The sequence below is a fragment of the Typopeltis vanoorti genome, chromosome 7 (genome assembly GCF_054136105.1).
Source record: "Typopeltis vanoorti isolate ZY-2024b chromosome 7, IOZ_Tvanoo_1.0, whole genome shotgun sequence".
Lineage (NCBI taxonomy): Eukaryota > Metazoa > Arthropoda > Arachnida > Uropygi > Thelyphonidae > Typopeltis > Typopeltis vanoorti.
Window position 1 is genome coordinate 8477383 of NC_143555.1, and position 12571 is coordinate 8489953.

The following is a 12571-nucleotide window of genomic DNA, read 5'->3' on the forward strand; positions in this document are numbered from 1 at the left end:
TAGCCAAGGGTGGGGAAAGTGGTGGACCCATGGCTGTCCCCTCTATCTGTTTGTAGAACTTTCCTTGCGAAACGAAATAGCCTGAGTACATTGTGAACTGAAATAGGACTGAGATATCGGGAGGAAACTTGGCTTGGTTGAGCTCAAGGGTTTCTTTGAGTGGGACATTAGTGAATAGGGAGGGGACGTCAAAACTGACCATTATGTCAGTGTGTTGGAGTGTGAGGTTTTCTATACTGGCTTTAAAGTGGGCTGAGTTTTTTATGTGTGATGATGTGTTGCCAGTGTAGTGTGTGAGCGTTTTGGCTAAATGTTTGGCTAATTTATATGTGGGGGAATCAATGCCATCCACTATGGGATGCAATGGTACATTTTGTTTATGTATTTTTGGGAGTCCATATAATCGGGGGGGGTGGGTCTAGAGTTATAAGGTTTAAGTTTGTTGGTGACTTCCACAGGCCAAGAAGTGACTTTCTTAAGGAGTCTGTGGATAGTTCTAATCTGAGAGCTGGTCGGATTATATTCAATGGGGAGGTAAGTAGTACGGTCTAGTACTAAAGAATTTAGCTTACCTTTGTAGTCTTTTTGATTGAGTAACACAGTGGTGCTTCCCTTATCAGCTTTGGTGATTACTATTTTTTTGTTGTTTTTCAATTCTTGTAGGGTTGTATATTCGTTTTTGGATAAGTTGGATTTTGGAGGTTTGGCTTTAGTGAGAACACCGACTACACCCAGTCTTACGTTGTTGGCGATATGGTTAGGCAGGTTGCGAATTCCACGCTCTGCCTAACCATATCGCCAACAACATAAGACTGGATGTAGTCGGTGTTCTCACTAAAGCCAAACCTCCAAAATCCAACTTAACCAAAAACGAATATACAGCCCTACAAGAATTGAAAAACAACAAAAAAATAGTAATCACCAAAGCTGATAAGGGAAGCGCCACTGTGGTACTCAATCAAAAAGACTACAAAGGTAAACTAAATTCTTTAGTACTAGACCGTACTACTTACCTCCCCATTGAATATAATCCGACCAGCTCTCAGATTAGAACTATCCAGAGACTCCTTAAGAAAGTCACTTCTTGGCCTGTGGAAGTCACCAACAAACTTAAACCTCATAACTCTAGACCCCCCCCCCTGATTATATGGACTCCCAAAAATACATAAACAAAATGTGCCATTGCGTCCCATAGTGGATGGCATTGATTCCCCCACATATAAATTAGCCAAACATTTAGCCAAAACGCTCACACACTACACTGGCAACATACCATCACACATAAAAAACTCAGCCCAGTTTAAAGCCAGTATAGAAAACCTCACACTCCAACACACTGATATAATGGTCAGTTTTGACGTCTCCTCCCTATTCACTAATGTCCCACTCAAAGAAACCCTTGAGCTCATCCAAGCCAAGTTTCCTCCCGATATCTCAGCCCTATTTCAGTTCACAATGAACTCAGGCTATTTCGTTTGGCAAGGAAAGTTCTACAAACAGATAGAGGGGACAGCCATGGGTTCACCACTTTCCCCACCCTTGGCCAATTTCTTTATGGAGACATTTGAAGAGAAAGCCTTAAACTCCGCCCCACAAAAAACCACTATTTCGCTTCGTTATGTGGATGATGTGTTTGCTATTTGGCCACATGGCTCAGACACACTCCACTCCTTCCTAACACACTTAAACAACCAACACCCCAGAGTCCAGTTCACCTTAGAAAAAGAGGAAAACAACACCCTCCCCTTCCTAGACACTTTAATCACCAGCCAGCTTGATGGATCTTTGGTTTTCTCTGTTTACAGAAAACCCACCCACACTGGCAGATACATTCACCAGCAATTCCCCCCCCCCTCACAACAATATAGGGTGATAAAAACACTATATAACAGGGCAAAATTAATCTGCTCAGATGACAAGGCCCTGACTATTGAACTAAACCACATCCTCAACACTTTCTTAGCCAATGGCTATAACCCCAAAAAAATCCAAAAAATACTAAAACCTGTAAACCACAACCCCCCTCCTCCCCTCCACAATAAAGATTACACCAAGTCTATCGCCATCCCCTACATCCAGGGCACCTCTGAGAAAATAACCAATATCCTCAAAAAATATGACCTTACTTCCTGTTACAGACCATATAGTAAGTTGGTATCCCTTATCCGCTCTACCAAAGACCAACCACTTCCCCTAGACCTACCTGGTGTATACCAGGTCCCTTGCAGCTGCAAATAGTCCTACTTTGGCCAAACAGGCAGAACAACAAATATCAGGATTTCAGAACACCAAGACTACATCCGGTTTCACCAGTACAGCCGCTCTGGGCTGGCAGACCATGCCTTAGATACCCACCATAAAATTCGTTGGAAGAAAACAAAAATAATTCATCGCAGCAAGTTTAAATACGAAAGATTATTCAAACAATCTTCAGCAGCTCTAAAAAACGTTCCTAACCTCAACAAATTTGGGTGCATGAAACTGCCCCAATTTTGGGAGACTTTCATTATGAGAACTTCAGCCCAACTGCCAAGACTACCAAATTAGCCCGCAAGAGGGCACCATTAGGACTTTAGGAACAATATTAGTTTCTTGCTTTCTTCCTCATTTGCTTTGTGTTAGTTCCTGAGTGCACATACCATATCTTTATGTTCCTGAAGATGGCAATGTGACGTTGCCGAAATATAGAAGTTATTCATTAAAGTTACCTTTAATTCATATACTTTATATGCGTTGTTAATTCCGTAAACTAATTACCTGTTATGTCTAACCAACGTATAAATCTTGCTACTAGAAAAATGCTATGTAAAGCAGATGACATAAATTTTGGCCATAAATTTGGAATAGTGTACATGGAAATGATGTAGTATGCTATAAAAATAATTTTGTAAAATGTTTCAAATAGGTAACTAAATTATTTCATCCTGGTTAGTGATTTTTTAAAATAGTTGGTCGTAAAAAATATACAGATCGAAAATTTTTTAAAACTGTAATATTTATTTTTAAGATGTATTTGGGTATCGAAAAAAAATGACGCACTAATCAAAATGCACTAATCAGGGCAACATTAATCAAGGGATTGCTGTATATATATATAAAAAACTGTGATTATACATATGAATTTCAACCAATTGGTATGGAATAGTTTCCAAAAGAAAATTGCTTAAAGTTCTAAAGTATGCTAGATACTAAGTAGGCTGAATATGTGCCATCCAAATTCTTGGAATTTTTATGCCACCATTATTGTTGAGATTAAGGTGGGTAATCAGAATTTCACAGGCTTCTTTAAATTTTCTTTCATACGAAATTTTTGTATGATGTAAAGAGCAGGTACTTTTAAATTATTATAGTAAGATAGTAAATTGTATGCGTTCATGTTGTTTGTTTGTTCAGGTGGCTGAGAAATGTGTTTAAAGTTTGTCAACCATGTGGCCAGATAACGAGAACATCGTCAACATATCAAGAGTCAACATATCAACATGTCGAGCAGAAATTTGTTCTGTAGGAGAAGAATTGTGTCACTGATTGGAACATTTATGAAAAGGACAGAAACGTCAAAACTGACTAATAAATCATCTTTGCCGAGTGTTATGTTTTTAATTTTGTTTATCAAGTGTTGTGTGTTCTTTATATAGGAGGGGGGGGGGGGGGGAATGACCTACCAACTCCTTGAGTGTTGATGCTAATTTCTTGACTAGGTGATAATTAGGGCTGTCTATTCCTCCAACTATCAGCCGAAGCAGAACGTTTTGTTTGTGTACTTTAGGAACACCATATATTCTGGGAGAACGGGCGTAATGGGGTATTAGTTTTTTAACAGTGTCTGATAGCCAAGAAGTGACAGACTTAAGCAATTTCTCAGTTTTTTTTTCTTTATCCTGTTAGTTGGATTATAGTTTACAAGCTGATAGATGCTGTTATCAGAGACGAGGTGATTCATCTGATGGATGCAAGTTGATCTGCCAAGGACGACAGTGGCATTACCTTTGTCTGAGTTTGTTATAATTATATCTTGATTAGCATTTAATGACTTGACTGCTGTTAGTTCTGTTTTTGTAAGATATCACAGGCATCTTCAGTACATGTAAAAAGCTAATTAAACAATAACCGACAATTCCAAAAGGCATTGCCTAAGTAGCTAATGTAAGGTAACTAAAAAAGGTCATTAAATATCTTAACTTATTTTAAATATATATATATATGTATATACAATTAAGAAGTTAGGAACGATTAGCTGATTTAAAAAATACTATCTTCCACAAAGGGGAAGATAGTATTTATTAAGTTAGGAGAGTGAAGTAAAGTTTCACATGTTTCTTTATGGAGAGTCTACCTCCAAACAGTGTGCTAGATATGGTAAAGTATTAGTAAAGAAGGCTAAATGCATTAACAGAATAATATTCCTGAAGCAGTGTAAGATAGCTTAGAAGAAGTTTTTAGGTCCCAAAGAGCTCATCGGATAAAGGGCAGTAGGTCACTTTTAAATTATCAGCTACACGAAGCTAAAAAAATCTCTCACCCTGTTAAATAGAGAAATTGTTGATATCAGGAAGCTCTAGAATCTGCGTTAGTGGTTGAAACTTTTAACACTATTTTGCACATATCATCGACATTTTATTACTATTACAGGCGACTCCAAGGAGTCCTTAGACTCATCGAGGGAGGCCCTAAACATCATGTCCATTACAACTATTTGATATTCACACAGTATGTATCATACTTTGCCTTGAACTCATTCACTGTCATAGTATCCACAACAGACTCTAGCAGCTTATTCCATTCATTCACCACTCTAAAAGTAAAAAACCCAGCTCTAACACCCTTACTAACCACACTCTTGCCCAGCTTCCATGGATGTCCCTTAGTCCTCCCACCACCAGTCCTGTTGTCAAAAATAACCTCTGAATTAATCCTATAGAAACCCTTCAGCAATTTGAATGTCTCAATCATATGTCCCCTTTTCCGCCTATCAAACAATTTCTGCAACCCACAAATCTTCAACCTGTTCTCATAAGGTTCATTCCATAGACCTGCTATCATCTTGGTCACTCGCCTCTGGATCCTCTCAACCTCCTCCCCATCAAGAAGAAACCTAGGTGACCATATCTGGGCACAGTAATCAAGATAGGGGCTTATCAAGGCTCGATACAGAGGAACAATAACTTGCTTATCTCTGCTTATCTCAAAGTATTCGTCAGCATCCAAGTGATTTGATGAGTTGATTTAGCCACTTTTGCGATGTGCCCCCTAAACTTCAACTCCCTATCCACCAACACACCCAAGTCCCTGGCCTCATCAATCTCCTGGAGTACAGTTCCACCAATGTGATATACTGCTGCTAATCTTTTCACCCCAAAATGCATAACCTTACATTTTGCCACATTAAATTGACATCCATTCTCCTTAGCCCATACTTCCAGTCTATCCAAATCATCCTGCAAAATTTTGACATCTTCTGCATTCACTATTGCCCTACCCAACTTAGCATCATCAGCGAACAAATGAACCATTCCTCTCAGATCCTTCCCTATATCGTTAATGAACAAATTAAACAGCACTTCATAAATGCTTCTCGTGATAAGTTAAACCGTAAGTTTGATTCACTGGTGAGCCTCCCTAGATCCATTACTAATGTTTGTGATAGAGATAGAGTAGTTATCAATATTTCTGGCCATCCACTAACAGACAGTGAACGTCTTGTTTTATCAAAAGGACATAATTTTGCTGTTGCTCTGAATAATGTACCCCTGATGGATTATTTTTATAATATAGACAGAGGTATTTGATCCTTATCCCAAAAAAACAGCCAACAGGACACATTTTGAATGTGCAAAAATTCTCTTTCATGCCAAGCCTCCTCATCCTAATCTATCTTACTATGAATTTAAAGCACTGAAATCACTGAATAATAATAATAATTTAATTATTATGAAAGCTGACAAAGGAAAGGCTGTAGTTATTCAAGATAGAAGAGAATATGAGAGAAAAAATGTGTATTACTCCACAACTATTCAACTTACAGGCCTCTCACATCGGATCCTACCAGGAGTCAATTAAAAAGACTTAATTCTCTTACAGATAATATACATACATGGGATGAAGATCAAAAGAAAAAAACAGTATGGTCTTCTAAAAGTTCATAAACCAAGTATTCCATTTGTAGACTGTATAGGCTGTCCCACTTATAAAATTTCAAAATTTTTTTTTTATCAAATTTACTCACTTCTTCAACTAGAAGAACTGCTACTTATATAAAAAATAATATGGATTTCAAAAATAAAATTTCGGATCTTCATTTGGACGCGTCAGATATTATGATTAGTTTAGATGTTGTTTCATTATTTACTAATGTTCCTTTATCTGACAGCACTGAATTACTGCAACAAGAATTTCATTCAGACATTGTTAAAATATTTCATTTTGTAATACAATCTGTTTATATAATTATTCTAGGTCTACCTACTCACTGATGAGACCTCAATAAGGGTCGAAACCTCTCCCCATAATATAAAACAGTAATACATCTCCTGGGAGCTGCGTTTTACATTATGAGAAAATATTAAGGATAGTGACGAAGCTTGCTCCACCTTTGCTCCGAGTTGCCCAAGTGTTGTACTACCCAAGTGATGACTTACACTTGGACTTGCCGATAGTTCTTCGGCATGAAACTCTTAGATTTCGATGGATTTCAATCTCCGAGTTCTGTACCCGGCTGTAAAATAATACGGGATTTACTATCCCCCTTAACTTAATTTACAATCTGGTTATTTTTCCTTTAAAAAACAAATTATATCAACAAATTGAAGGAACAGCAGTGGGCAATCCTATTTCTCCTGTTATTACCAAACTCTGAACAACGTATTTTTGACAACATTTCACCTAGATCTACTCATTGGTTCAGATATGTAGATGACGTTTTTGCTATCTGGAATGGCTCTTCTGGTGAATTACAACAGTTTCTCTCTCTAAATTAAATGCACTTCATCTAAAGATCCAGTTCAGCCTAGAAGTAGAAGTAAATATGCAGTTAGCCTTTTTAAATCTTTTAATTCTTCGCCAAACAGATGGTAACCTACATTACTCAGTTTATAGGAAGAAGCCTCATACATGTCATTATATCCATGCTGAATCTCATCACTATCCCAGTCAAAAGGTGGGAACTATTAAAACACTGATTCATCAGAACTACTCCTTTTGTTCTTCAGATGAACTATTACAGAAAGAATTGCAACATAATATTTCCTCTTTTTTATCTAATGGATACAAGAATGCTTTCATCAAAAGAGCTTTCAGGAGTTATGATATATCTTCCTCTTCAAATACAGAAGAAATAACGCGTATTCCTATCACTTATGTGCAAGGCATTAGCGAACGCATAGCAAAAGTTTTAAAATCACTAAATATTTTTGCTGCCTTTCTACCAATCAAAAAATCTCCACCTTTCTCACTTCTCCAAAGGACAAGCATCCACATCTCAGTTATCCAGGTGTCTACCAGATTCCTTGCTCTTGTGGGTTATCTTATTTCAGACAAAAGAAAGATCTGCTTTCATTCGGCAAGAAGAACACAAGTCTTTTTCATTACTTATTTTTTTCACGGTATTAACAACACCACAAACACTTTTATCAACAAGGATGTTTTATTGACACTAATATTTCGCTGATTTTCAAATCAGCATCATCAGAGCACAACACACATGTAAACGCGACAGTGAGTGAAACAATATAATTGCAGAAAGACAAAAGATCTAAAGTCCTATTTTTGGCGCCCTCTAACGAGAAAAAAAAAAAAAAGCAGCAGTTATCCAAGGAGTTTTTCTTAGGATAACCGTCTCCCAAATTTTTGGCAAATTAATGCAACCATATTTGTTAAGGTTGGGAGAATTCTTCAAAGCCATTGCTGACTCAAAAAATAGTCTTTCAGATCTATAACGACTCCTAAATAGCACATTCGTTTTTCTCCATCTAATCCTGTGTGAAGGAGTGTCCAAAGCGTGGTCTGCCAGTCCCGACTTGCCATAGTAATAGTAGCGAATGTATCTTTCATGTTCTTCCAGGCGGATGTTCACAGATCTTCCTGTTTGCCCATAATAGGCCAAGTCACAGTCACATGGAACTTCATACACTCCTGGGTGTGCTAAAGGGTGAAGTTTATCCTTTGGTGAGCGGATCAGAGTTGCCAACTTGACATGAGGCTTGAAGGTGGTGCGAAGGCCATGTTTCACCAATACTTCGGCTATCTTTTCCGATGTACCTCTGATATAGGGAATAGAAATGGTCATATTGTATTCTTGTGTATTAGGGGGGGGGGGGGGCAAAGTAATGGGCCTATGTAGTATTTTTTCTATTTTGTAGGGATTGTAGCCGTTGGCTAAGAACGTATGGCGCAGGTACTGGAGTTCAGTGGTCAGAGCTGTATCGTTAGAACAAATGGCTCTGGCTCTGTGTGTCAGTGTTTTTAATATGCCGTACTGTTGGACTGGATGATGATGTGATTGTTTATGTAGGTATCTTCCTGTGTGTGTAGGCTTCCTGTAAATAGAAAAAGATAGTGATCCATCTGAAAGGCGGGTGACTAATGTGTCAAGAAATGGTAAACAGTTATTTGATTCTTTTTCTACTGTGAAGTGAATTTTGGGGTGTTGGCTGTTTAGGTAGGTGACAAAAGCATCCAAAGTGTCTTGTCCATGGGGCCAGATGGCAAACACATCATCTACATAGCGCAACCACACTAGTGGCTTGTATGTAGCTGTGGTAAGTACTTTGTTTTCAAAGTGTTCCATGTAAAAATTTGCTAACGGGGGGGAGAGGGGGGAACCCATGGCAGTACCATTAATCTGTTTGTAGAATTTCCCCCCCCCATGTAAAGTAACCTGCATTCATGGTAAATTGAAATAATTCAAAAATATCTGGGGGAAATTTAGACTTGATTAATTCAAGAGTGTCTATAAGTGGTACATTGGTAAATAGGGAGGTGACATAGAAACTAACCATTATGTCTGAATTTTTTAGGATTAGATTTTTAACCAGTGTTTTGAAATGGATAGAATTTTTTACAAAAGTAGAGGAGTTGCCAGTAAGAGGGGCAAGCGACTTAGCTAAATGCCGGGCCAGTTTGTATGTGGGACTATCTATGCTATCAACTATGGGGCGTAGGGGAACATTAGTTTTGTGGATTTTTGGTAATCCATAAATGCGGGGTGTTTTTAACATGAAATGTTTTAACATGCATGTTTTAACATGCAACTCCTCTACTTTTGTAAAAAATTCTATCCATTTCAAAACACTGGTTAAAAATCTAATCCTAAAAAATTCAGACATAATGGTTAGTTTCGATGTCACCTCCCTATTTACCAATGTACCACTTATAGACACTCTTGAATTAATCAAGTCTAAATTTCCCCCAGATATTTTTGAATTATTTCAATTTACCATGAATGCAGGTTACTTTACATGGGGGGGGGAAATTCTACAAACAGATTAATGGTACTGCCATGGGTTCCCCCCTCTCCCCCCCGTTAGCAAATTTTTACATGGAACACTTTGAAAACAAAGTACTTACCACAGCTACATACAAGCCACTAGTGTGGTTGCGCTATGTAGATGATGTGTTTGCCATCTGGCCCCATGGACAAGACACTTTGGATGCTTTTGTCACCTACCTAAACAGCCAACACCCCAAAATTCACTTCACAGTAGAAAAAGAATCAAATAACTGTTTACCATTTCTTGACACATTAGTCACCCGCCTTTCAGATGGATCACTATCTTTTTCTATTTACAGGAAGCCTACACACACAGGAAGATACCTACATAAACGATCACATCATCATCCAGTCCAACAGTACGGCATATTAAAAACACTGACACACAGAGCCAGAGCCATTTGTTCTAACGATACAGCTCTGACCACTGAACTCCAGTACCTGCGCCATACGTTCTTAGCCAACGGCTACAATCCCTACAAAATAGAAAAAATACTACATAGGCCCATTACTTTGCCCCCCCCCCCTAATACACAAGAATACAATATGACCATTTCTATTCCCTATATCAGAGGTACATCGGAAAAGATAGCCAAAGTATTGGTGAAACATGGCCTTCGCACCACCTTCAAGCCTCATGTCAAGTTGGCAACTCTGATCCGCTCACCAAAGGATAAACTTCACCCTTTAGCACACCCAGGAGTGTATGAAGTTCCATGTGACTGTGACTTGGCCTATTATGGGCAAACAGGAAGATCTGTGAACATCCGCCTGGAAGAACATGAAAGATACATTCGCTACTATTACTATGGCAAGTCGGGACTGGCAGACCACGCTTTGGACACTCCTTCACACAGGATTAGATGGAGAAAAACGAATGTGCTATTTAGGAGTCGTTATAGATCTGAAAGACTATTTTTTGAGTCAGCAATGGCTTTGAAGAATTCTCCCAACCTTAACAAATATGGTTGCATTAATTTGCCAAAAATTTGGGAGACGGTTATCCTAAGAAAAACTCCTGGATAACTGCTGCTTTTTTTTTTTTCTCGTTAGAGGGCGCCAAAAATAGGACTTTAGATCTTTTGTCTTTCTGCAATTATATTGTTTCACTCACTGTCGCGTTTACATGTGTGTTGTGCTCTGATGATGCTGATTTGAAAATCAGCGAAATATTAGTGTCAATAAAACATCCTTGTTGATAAAAGTGTTTGTGGTGTTTTTAATACCGTGAAAAAATAAGTAATGAATAACCAGCAACGCCTAAGCTTATCAGTTAGATTAACACAAGTCTTATATTTAATACCTTGAATGTGAACAGTCTGGACTTGCAGAGCATGCCATCAACACTGACATAGAGTTCATTGGAACAAGACAAGATTCCTTAACAAAAGTCGGTTCCTCATGGAATGGCTTTATAAAGAAACATGTGAAACTTTACTTTGCTCTCCTAACTTAAACAGATCAGATGGCCTATGTCTGTCCCCTTTGTGGGAGACAGTACTTTTTAAATCAGCTGATCTTTCCTAACTTTTTAATTGTATATATATAATTTATTTATTTATCTTTTTTTTTTTTTTTTTTTTAAAATAAGTTAGGAAATTTATTGACCTTTTTTAGTTATCTTACATTAGCTACTTAGGTGGTGCTTTTTGGAATTGTCAGTTGTTTAATTAGCTTTTTACATGTACTGAAGATACCTGTGATACTCAGGTGAAAATTCTACTAATAATTAATATTTTACGCAAGTTAATTCCGTTATTATAATTTTAATTAAAAAGTTTGTTCTTTTCCATTATAAACATTACTTCTCTTCCTCTCATCTAACACTTTAAAAGTCTCGGAGCAGTCAAACTTTGGAGTGGTATTCCCACATTTGGGGGTAAAGCACCCAAGACCTCTATAAGAACTCAATGATATTCAGAAGAGGGCAATCTTCTTAATATAGATGACCCTTCCCTGACAGACTCCCTTCAGTCACTTTATCAGAAGCACCGTTTCAACATTGTTCCTTTTCTATAGGTACTTTCATGGGCATTGCTCCTCTGAATTGGCTGCTATCGTTCCACCACTTTCTTCTAACCATAGAACTAGAGCAGCCACTGGCTAAATTTTAGATGGCTAATACTCATACACTGTCCAGCTTCGAACACACTGAACTAACTTCTCATCAGCTTCCATCATTCCATCTGCCTCTATTCCTTGGAACAATCTCCCTTATACTGTTTTTCCCAATAAGTACGATCTCCCACTCTTTAAGAAACATATCAACAGCCTATATTTTCTCCTTAATCACTTGCCCACACATGGCACTGTAGTGTTATAGGTCTTGTGACCTCTCATGTTTCTGATCAACAAAAAATGGAAAGATTACAGCTATCAAAAGAAGTACACAAATATAGACCAAATGGAAGGAGGGAGGAAGGGAGGGAGGGAGGGGAGGGGGGGGAGAGAGAGAGAGAGAGAGAGAGAGAGAGAGAGAGGAAGGCCAATGAAGCCACAACAGGCAAATTCCTAATCCTTCATAAGAAGAATTTTAAATAAATACAAAATTTTATTTATGAGTATAATTGCTCTGAATCCCTAAACACAATTTTGATACTCTATGCACCTCTATCATTTCCTTTATACTTTTTTTGGAAACATGATTTAATGCTGTTGAAAGTTTATTTTTCACTTGGTTAGACTATAATAAATTTAGTTTAATCCTTTATCCAAGTGTGAGCAAACAAAGTTTGCGCCTGAAAGTATCTCCAGGACTGGGGTAAGGTGGTACAACACCAGGGCAACTCGTTGCAAAGGTGGAGCAAGGTACCAACACTCCTGTCTCAGTATCTCCTATAATGCAAAACACATCTCCTTGCGGATATGTCTAATGTTATGCATTAAAGGAAGGGCCACTACCCAGACTAGTTTCGACCTTTATTGAGGTCTCTTCAGTGGGAGCCAGGCCCAAGTTGAGATACCAGGCAGAAGCATTAGCAGGTCATCTCTACCTATAGGAGTTGCCAACTGGTGTGCCACCCTTTTTTAATAAATTACTCTGGATTTAGAGAAAGATGTTGAAAGTTTATTTTTCACTTGGTTAGA

At 38.0% G+C, this 12571-nt stretch overlaps 1 protein-coding gene across 1 annotated transcript in view; it reads right to left on the reverse strand.

Annotated features, from left to right (window-relative positions):
• The window catches only part of LOC150104474 (uncharacterized), a 291911-nt gene that overhangs the window by 103651 nt on the left and 175689 nt on the right, over positions 1-12571 (reverse strand). The window lies entirely within an intron of this gene.